Below are 10,900 nucleotides of genomic sequence, written 5' to 3' on the forward strand. Positions count from 1 at the left end.
AAACGCATTTGTACGGTCATATTCGAGAAAAACATGAAAAAGAACCCTTCAAAAGCCCTGTAGGCAGTGGTAGGCATGGATTGGTGTAGGCAGCTTCTCTCTCTCTCTCTCTCTCTCTCTCTCTATATATATATATATATATATATATATATATATATATATATATATATATATATATATATATATATATTGTTGGGTTGGGTACCGGGTCCGCCCATGATGGGCGAGATCCGAACCCGGCCCACCATTCAAGGAGGGGACGGTTTTGGAAACTGATCCCCCCCTTCTTTTTTGGTGTCTCTCTCATTTTTGAATACACGGTGAGAAAAAGAGGGAAACAGGGCAGAAAGAGAGGCTGTGCACATTGACTGTGTATGTACACAGTGTTTGAACGTGCATAGTGGAAGAAAGAAGAAAGAAAACGGTGATAGTGAATCAATGGGCATTTGGTCTGTGGATAATCGTTCTCTCCAAGTGAGAGCACGAACTCGTTGAGCAAAGCAAGCATCATCGATCCGCTGTTTTTTCCGCTTCCGCAACAACCTGAAAGGTATGTGTTCGTATCTCTTCATTGGTATCAGAGCCACGGGTTTTAGATGCTCGTTTTTGCTTGCGAATATATAATTTTTTGTTGATTCATGGGCTGGGCATGAGCCATGTTGGGTCTGACCTGCAGCCTGAAGGGCATGGGCTGGGCACACACAGCAGGTCATGCCTTGGCCCTGCAGCACATGCCACAGGCCTGCCCAGGACCTGTGGCAGCATTGGTCGGATTTTTTTTTCCCAGCCTGGGGCATATGCCGCAGGCTCAATCCGACCTGACCCGGCCCTGTGGCACAGGCCACAGGATTGTTTGCTCCTGGCCCTGCGGCATAGGCCGCCGGCCTAGCCCGGCCTGACCGGTCCTGCGACACAGGCCGCAGGTCGAGACCCTGCCCTACGGCATAGGCCGCGAGCAAAGCCCGGCCAGAACCAGTTCCTGCAGCATAGGCTGCAGGCTTAGCTCAGCCTGACCCAGCCCTGCGGCATAGGCTGCAGGCCTAGCTCTTGGCCCTGCAGCACAGACCGTGGGCCGAGTTCATAGAACTGCGGCACAGGCTGAAATTTTTTTGGCTGAACCCTGGTAGGACCAGGGTCCTTGTGGGTCGAGGCATTTTAACTAATGGTTGGAACCACGGATGAGTCGGGCATTCATGAATCCATTTTATTTTTTATTATATATTTTATTCATGTATGTGAATGAATATGATATAATCATATTGATTATACGATAAATTTTTAAGTACTTTGGAAGTACTTACTCTATGTGTTATTTTTTAAACAGTCATAATACAGTTTAGGTAAATATAATTATCTTAGGGAAAGTGGGAGATGATTGTGAACGTAGTGAGCTTTCGATTCCACGCCCTGTGAAAATTATATGTTATCTAATCGTGTGATTATGACTGCATATAGATGTGCTAATGATTAGATCATAACATGCTTGAATAACATTTTTTGCGCATTGTTTTATTCTTATCTAAAAGGACATGGCTGCACCAAGTAAATCAATAATGGACTTGGCACGAATTGAAAAACTGAATGGTGATAATTATGATATATGGCATAGAAAGATTCAGTTTACATTGGAGGAGGCTGAGGCCTTGGAGGCTCTCAACCATACTGTGGAACGACCTGAAATTGGTACTGGGGCACAATCTTGTAAGGATATGAAAACCTATGAGAAATGGAAGCGCATGAATACTGTTGCGCGTGTCACCATGCTATGTTCTATGCAGGATGACATCATGTGCCAATTTGAGCATTATAAGACTGCTCAACAGATGTGGATGGCCCTTAAAGATAAGTTTGGGGGAACATCAGCCACAAAACTAAGGAGGCTGACCATCAGGTTCGATTCATACAGAAAGTCCCCTCATCACACCATGAGCCAGCATCTCAGGGAGATGGCAAACATGATTAGAGAGCTCAATAGTGCAGGGCATACCCTTACAGATGAACAACAGGTCCAGGCTGTGATTCGTTCTCTGTCACACAGTTGGGAACATATGAAAATTAATATGACTCATAACGAAAGTATTAAGACTTTCGATGATATCGCCCGTCATGTAGAACTGGAAAATGATCGCCTTGAAGCGACTCAACAATCTGGCATGAGGGCATATGTGGCAGAAAGTTTGAAAAAGCAAAAATCTTTTAAGAAGAAATTCTATGGACCAAGAAGATTCAAGGGTAATAAGAAGGAACAAGACAAAGAGCAAGAAAAGAAGCCTTATCAGCGCTCTGGGAAGCGTGGAAGTAAGAAAAATAAGGCAAATGCAAAATGCTTTAAGTGTGGCAATTTGGGTCACTATGCTCGTGAATGTCATGAGCATGAGAAGGTACATTCTCTTATGACTCCTGTTTTTTGTACAAATGTTTGTAGTTGTGTACTAATTATTAAATCTAATCCTATGTGGATTGTAGACTCAGGAGCCACTGACCATGTGACCAAAGACCGCACAAACTTCGTCGAATATAGGAAGATGTCATCTGGTTCGAAGTGGTTGTTCCTGGAGAATAACACTAGAGCAGAAGTCAAGGGAATCGAGACTTGCAAATTGGATTTGCGAGGAAGACGATCTCTATTATTATATGATGTTCTGCATGTTCCAGAGATTTGACGAAATTTAATTTCAGTTTCTGCTTTGTCTATGTTAAACTATAAACTTGTGTTTGGCGATGTCAATGTTGACATCATTTGTGGACAAACTTTAGTTGCTTCTGGTTTCTTGATGAATGGTTTCTATGTGTTGGACACAGAACTTATTAATTTGAATGTTAATGATGAATGTTTTTCACTTGTTTCAACTGCTAATAATATGGATGTGGATGTATCTGTATGACATGCTCGGCTTGGACATATAGGGCAAAAGAGAATGGATAGGCTCGCACGAGAGGGTCTTTTGGGATCCCATGCGAAGATTGAAATGCCTATATGTGAGCATTGTCTTGCTGGAAAAGCAACTCGATTACCTTTTGGAAAAGCAATTAGAGCAACCTATCCTCTTCAATTAATTCATTCAGATATATGTGGGCCAATGAATGTGACAACGAGGCATGGAGCTTCATATTTCATCACTTTTATTGATGATTATACACGATTTAGCCATGTGTATTTAATTACGCATAAATCTGAAGCATTGGATTGCTTTAGATCTTTTATGAACATGGTAGAGAATCAACTTGATAGTAGGATCAAGGCTTTGAGAACAGATCGTGGACATGAATATCTATCCGAACAATTCAAGGAATTGTGTGATGATAAAGGGATAGATAGACAATTAACTACTCCTCAAACTCCGCAACAAAATGGTGTTGCAGAAAGGAGGAATAGGACCCTCTTAGAGATGGTCAGGTCCATGATGGCGCAGGCAAATTTACCTATTTCCTTTTGGGGTGATTGCTTATTAACTGTCGCTCATGTATTAAATCGTGTACCATCTAAATCTATTTCTTCAACTCCCTATGAATTGTGGAAAGGCAGAAAGCCAGAATTGGCTTATCTTAGACCCTGGGGGTCTGCTGCATATGTCCATAATCTTTCCCATCAATATGGAAAATTGGGTCCTAGGGGAAAGAAGTGTATCTTTATAAGATACTGTGAACATTTAAAAGGATATGTATTCTTAGGAGAGAATACTGATGGGAGTATTTCTGAAATAGATTCTAGAGATGCCACATTTATTGAAAGTGAATTTCCTAAAAGGGGAGAGATAGAGCGTCACTTCCAGTTCTATGAATTGGATGATGAAGATCAATCTAAAGAGATTAATCATCATGTTTTAGAGACACAAGAGGATGTGTTTATACCACTATTGGATAGTGGGAGTAACACTCAAGTGGATATTGATTTTGATGAAGATCTGACAACTCAAAAGAGTCTGAGGAAGAGAATTCCTCGTCGGAGATTCCAAATCGAAGAGGAAGCCTTTGTGGTTTTGCCCCAAGATGATAATATACCTAAGAGTGTTAGAGATGCTCTATCTTGTCCTAAAAGAAATGAATGGCACAAGGCAATGGAAGAGGAAATGAAATCCATGGCATCCAACGAGGTATGGGATCTTGTTAATCTTCCAAAAAGAAGAAAACCTATTGGGAGCAAATGGGTTCTCAATATTAAAAGAAATGCTGATGGATCTATCGAGCGATATAAAGCTCGTTTGGTTGCTAAATGATACGCACAGATGGCAGGGATAGACTATGATGAAACATTCTCACCTGTAGTCAAATTGACCTCTATTCGCCTTTTGTTAGCCATAGTGTCACATATGGATTTAGAATTACATCAGATGGACGTTTAAACTGCATTCCTTAATGGAAAACTGGATGAAGAAATATATATGGAACAACCCGAGGGGTTTGTTACTGCTGGTTTTGAGCGCAAAGTGTGCAAGCTCAAACGATCCATTTATGGATTAAAGCAGTCATCCAGACAGTGGTATTTAAGGTTTCATGAAACTATCATGAGCAATAACTTTGCTATGATTGATGAGGACCACTGTGTTTATCTTAAGCGTCAAGGTCCAAAATTTGTGATTCTAACTCTATATGTGGATGATATTTTATTGGCTAGTAATCATTTGGAGTTTCTAAAAACCATTAAAGAATGGTTGTCCATTCATTTTGAAATGAAAGACATGGGTGAAGCATGCTTTATGCTGGGCATAGAGATAAAAAAAGACCGTTCAAAAAGACTTCTTTCTCTTTCACAAGAGTCATATATAAAGAAGGTCTTAGAACAATTTCATATGCAAGATAGTAAACCCATAGATACTCCTGTTGCAAAAGGAAATGATTTAAGTCTTAAGATGTGTCCAAAGGAATCTAAAGAAATAGAAGCTATGTCCAAAGTCCCTTACTCCAGTGCAGTAGGCAGCCTTATGTACCTTATGATGTGCATCCGACCTGACATATGTTATGCAGTAGGGTTGGTGAGTAGATATCAAGTTAATCCAGGACAAGACCATTGGAAGGCTGTCAAGAGGATTATGAGATATCTTAAAGGCACATCAGATTCAGTTCTTTGTTATCATGGTGGTAACATGCGTGTGGTAGGCTATACTAACGCAGATTGGGGTGGGGACCCTGATGAGCGTAAGTCTACGTCTGGCTATGTGTTCTTGATGAACAATGGAGCTATATCTTGGTGTAGCAAGAAGCAGACGTGTGTAGCCTTGTCCACAATGGAAGCTGAATTTGTTGCAGGATCGTTCGCAGTGTAGGAATGTGTTTGGTTAAGGAGATTCATCAAACATATGAGACTCTCTTCTGAAGCAAAACTGTCAGTGACTTTATTCTATGATAATCAAGCGGCAATTGCGTTTGCTAAGGATCCCAAGTTTCACAATAGAACCAAACATATTGATACGAGATGCAAGTATATGCGCGATATTGTATCTAAAGGCAAGGTTGCCTTGGCATATGTTAATACCCAAGATATGGTGGCAGATCCCTTTACTAAGCCAATCTATAGGGATTCTCATGTTAAACATGTAAAATCTATGGGTATTTGTAAGATTTGATATGCTAATGTTATTCATATTTTCTTTCTATGATCATTGTATAGCATGTTGCACATCTATATGAGTATGCTACCAGGTTTGAGATAAATCTTCTCACACAGATTTATTGCCTCAGACGCTGCTTGTGGGCGGGCTGAGATGAGATGTAACAAAATCCAGGATTGCTGAATTAAGAAGCATGTCGGATTTTGGGGATATCATGTGATTATAACTCAAAAGAGTGGGAGTACAATAAGTTATGATATCCGCCATATATACGTATATGGGATGCATCGCCCTAACCGGGTTAGGATGAGGTCTTGTGTATATTTAACTATATGGAGAGACCGACCTTGATATCTAAATATCAAGGGTAACCTGGTTGACCAGATCTGAGGACTTGGATAAACATTGCATGGGAATGTGCATCCTGAAGAACTCAAGTTAGTTTCTCGGGGAGAAACTGAACTAATAAAAATCTGTACGGCAAAGAATTTATGGTGTATGCATACACTCACTGGAGTGAGAAAGTCTTGCTGTAATACATGAGTCATACCATGTATGTCACACCATGACTATAAGTCAACCATAAAAGGAAATGAAGAATGGTCCCTACTTCTTCATTGTGTGAGTCCTTAATATATATATATAGATATAGATATATATATTTTGATGTCCTTATTGACTTTTAACCTTATTTTAAGGAGAAAGATGAGTGTTGCTACTTTAGCATGTTGCTTAAGGCCATGTATGATTCGGTCTAAAAGAACATGTCTGGGAAAGCAACTTATCTTGATTCAAAGAATAAGAGTTGGAAAGGAAGATCATTTGACATTTTCAGATTATGCACATGTTAAAAGCTAGCTTATTTTTTCCGCATCCTGGGGATGTTTTGGGTTTATGATGAAACATGTGGCATAAATGAAAGGCCTTGTCTAGCATAGCTTAGCACTATTATATGTGCAGAGGGATTCAGTATGCTAGAATATGAAAAATGTATTTGATTTAGGACACAGTGAGCTTCTTACTTGGCTTGTGCAGGTATACCTTGTGTTATCTTATTGTTTGCAGGTTTAGACTATTATGTTACACTAACCGGTACATAATATGTCTCCACTCCCTAAGCTCACAGGTCGCACGGTCCATTTGCCAGTATGAATACCTGATGTTATTCACCATATGAACACTTTTGGTGTTCTTTCTTCTTATATCTCTTTCCATCGTGTGCGAGTGGGAGAATGTTGGGTTGGGTACCGGGTCCGCCCATGATGGGCGAGATCCGAACCCGGCCCACCATTCAAGGAGGGGACGGTTTTGGAAACTGATCCCCCCCTTCTTTTTTGGTGTCTCTCTCATTTTTGAATACACGGTGAGAAAAAGAGGGAAACAGGGCAGAAAGAGAGGTTGTGCACATTGACTGTGTATGTACACAGTGTTTGAACGTGCATAGTGGAAGAAAGAAGAAAGAAAACGGTGATAGTGAATCAGTGGGCATTTGGTCTGTGGATAATCGTTCTCTCCAAGTGAGAGCACGAACTCGTTGAGCAAAGCAAGCATCATCGATCCGCTGTTTTTTCCGCTTCCGCAACAACCTGAAAGGTATGTGTTCGTATCTCTTCACATATATATATATATATATATATATATATATATATATATGGGTCTGAATCTGAATAGCCTCCTTGCATCAAATCGAAAAGGGGCCAAATCTATTCAATTTTGATGACATTGGTGTCAACAAAGGGCAGAGTTCGCTTGTTCATGTTTCACGTTACTAGCTTACGCAACTGTATGAAATCTCTCTTCAAATGCCGAGGTGATTCTTCATTTTCACCTTCCACATTCATATATCTTATTCTTCTCTCTGTTTTATTTTTCACAATGCCTAGAAAAGTTTAGAAAAAGTTTCAAAGAGCAATTGAAAAACCAAATCATGTCTGCACCTTTCATTCAGGAAGAACCACATATATGAAGACTTGTATGAATTAAAGCTCTCAAGAAATTAATACAAAGACCCCGTAATTATGAGAATCATCACAAGATCTCAACATTTAATTTCTCTCTGCTAAAGTTACTGGGAATGGAAAGGGAATAGAGTTTGCATATTCAAATCTTTTGAAGAATTCGACTATATTTCTCTGTACAGAGTCGGGTTATCTATACAGAATATGTCGGGAGGTAGGACTTTGTTATATCCAAGTCTGCTGATTACAGAAGCTTGAGAAAGAGAGCTTATGAAAATTGTAATTCCCAACAGGAATGCTTTACAACTCAACAATGGCAGCTATAGATACTCAAGAACATCATGTCATGGCAAGTTTAACCAATTGTATGCCATTTGAAACAATGTTGATTGAACAAGAAAAGAGATGATATTCCTGACCCCTCTCCACAGACCGTCCAATATGTTGATGATCTACCACAGCGCCTGGCCCTGTGCAACCATCCAACTAACCACCATCCATGAAAGTAAATATCTACTCTCTTGTAGTCTATAGCAACAAATATGAAAGATTCATTGATCTTGTGCATTCGCGAACAAGCTTTGAGAGAGAAGATGACTGAACCGCCATATGACAATTTATGTATTAGTTGTGGCACAAGGGAAGTTTCCATGGTATCAACAACCACTCAGACACTAAGCATGATAACTAAGCCTGAACCATTTTACCCAAAAGAGATGATCATCTGGGATCCCAATCAATGATATACACAATGCAGCTGAACCTCAAATGTAGACATTGCTTTCTTATGACAATTTTCTCCATCAGATGCTCAATTTAAAGGTACAATGCCATGGCAATTTTGTGACGAGTGATTCAGAGCTTAACTTGAAGATGTTGCAACTTTTGAAACCTTGGAAGTGACGCAGCTTGATGTCTCAGTAAGAATATGTGAATTACCTAATCATCAAACACAGTAAAAGGAAACATATCCTAGTTAGGTCATAAGAGATAAGCATTTCAGCATAAGAATCCCAAGAATCTAAGCTCTAAACACCTAGAACTACCATGGTGGATGATCATTTCATATCATTTTCATGAAAATCTTTGCATAGCTCATCCATATTTCAAAAATAAAAAAGTTACACCAAGAAAAGCGGGAAAAGATGCCGGTTATAAATCTAGGGCCTATCAATTGTAGAAAACATTTTCCTAAGAGTCGGCTTGATGTGCTTATCATGATATAATTGCAGCATATTAACTAGGGTATCTTGGTCTACAGCCATCCCAAAATAAGAAAAGAAGGGTCCCTCCTGAGATCCGTTCAACAACTTTGAAGAAATTAGGAACAAAGTTTTGTGCAGAACCACAAAACACACAAATCACCCTCAAACCGAGTTTGAGGTGAATGACAGTGTCCCCAATTGATTGGGCTTAAAATGAATCTGACTGGAAGAAGCAAACATGCACAGTCAAATCTGATGGATAGGAGGATTACCAAATCAGGTCAGCAGGGGTTGCATGCAGTGGCAGAGCCACATGGGGGCCAGGGTGGTCACGTGTCCACCCTAACCTGGGAAACCGACCTGGAACTCTAAAAAGAGGCCCATGTCAGGGTGGGCACCACCTGAGCCGAACCCACCAGAGGTCACGAAGTGCCCCCCCTCCCCACCCGACTCTCTCTCTCTCTCTCTCAACCCTTGTGTCTCCAAATATCTGGCCATCCAACGAGTATCTCCCCCACGTCCGGCAGCTTCTTCTAGCGAGGTGGCGTTTCTCTCTCTCTCTCTCTCTCTCTCTCTCTCTCTCTCTCTCTCTCAAGTCCCAAGCATGCAGTCTGAGTCCAATGTTCGGTGTGATCTCCAACAGGAACGGGGTGGTGGGTATTCCATCTTCATCTTCTTCTTGTGCTTTTTTTTAGGGTTTAGGACTTTAGGGTTTTTATTTTCAATTAGCAATTAGGTTTTTTATTTTGTTTTTGCAAATGAGATGAATGCAACATTAGTTTTTGTGTTTCTATTTTCAATCAACATTAAATATAATTGATGATTCTACATACTTGATTTAAGTTAAAGACTTAAAATTTTAGGTTTTTTTTCTCAGTTAGCGTACATATGTGAATGGTGTTTGTTTAGGATTTAGTTTTTATTTTTTAAATAGCACGAGCCATGAATATTTCATTAGGTTTTAGGGTTTTTTGTGCTTTTTTGTTAATTAGCATTTAGGTATTTTTGTGTTTTTTCATTTCAATCAACATTAAACTTGATCTCATGCTTCATATTTTAGGGTTATTTTTCAATTAGTATATATATTTGTTTAGGATTTAGGCTTTTGATTTAGTTTTTATTTTTATTTTTTAAATAGCATGAAACATTAATGTTTCATTAGGTTTTAGGATTTTTTGTGCTTTTTTTTTAATTAGCATTTAGGTATTTTTGTGTTTTTTCATGTCAATCAAAACTTGATTCCACATGCTTAAATTTAGTTAGAAACTTACAATTTTAAGGTTTTTTAATTATTATATATATGAATGATGTTTGTAAGGATTTAGGTTTTATATTTAGTTTTTTTAAATAGCATGAATATTTAATTATGTTTTAGGTTTTTTTGCATTTTTTAATTAACATTTAGGTGTTTGATTTTGGTTTTTTACATGAGGTGAATATTTAATTAGGTATTTTAGTGTTTTTATTTTTAATCAACATTAAGCATGTTTCTACATGCTTAATTTTAGCTAGAAACTTAGAAATTTAGTTTTTTTTTTCAATTACCACATATATGTGACTAATGCTTGTTTAGTATTTAGGTTTTTATTTTTTAAATAGCATGAAGCATGAATATTTGTGTATTTATGTATTTTTTCTTTTCAATCAACGTTGAACTTGATTCCACATGTAACGCCCGTGGAAAAAAAATCCGTGTCGGACACATGTCAGACACGTGCCCTGCACGCGTCGGACACGTGTCACGGTCGGTCCGTCGTGTCGAACCCGGATCCGAGCTGGACCTGGACCCGAACTCGGACCCGGCTTCTCGATCGTTCGAGAAGCCAGTGACTTTAAAAAGTCACAGGCGTCTCGAGCGAGGGTTCAAAACCCTCGCCCCTTCTCTCTCATTTGCTCCGTCTCTCTCGCAGCTGCCGCCAGCGACTGGAGACGTCGGTGAGCAGCTTCGTCCGGCCACCTCTTTGTCCGGCGACCTTCGAGCACCGCCACCACCTCTTCGCTTCTGTCGCTTCCCCTGAAGCCACCAGCGACCAGAGCAGGGGCCGATCGTGCCTCCGGCCATCGCCACCCTTGCCGAGGTAGCTCAGCCGCCGACCACCACTGCCCCCTGCGGCCATCGACGTCAGCCACTCGTTGTTGGCCACCTCTTCACCCCCCTCTCTGCTGTATCTCCCTGCAACCGCTACCA

This window comes from Nuphar pumila, chromosome 2, assembly GCF_984573655.1.
Source record: "Nuphar pumila chromosome 2, dmNupPumi1.hap1.1, whole genome shotgun sequence".
In the NCBI taxonomy this organism is placed as follows: Eukaryota; Viridiplantae; Streptophyta; class Magnoliopsida; order Nymphaeales; family Nymphaeaceae; genus Nuphar; species Nuphar pumila.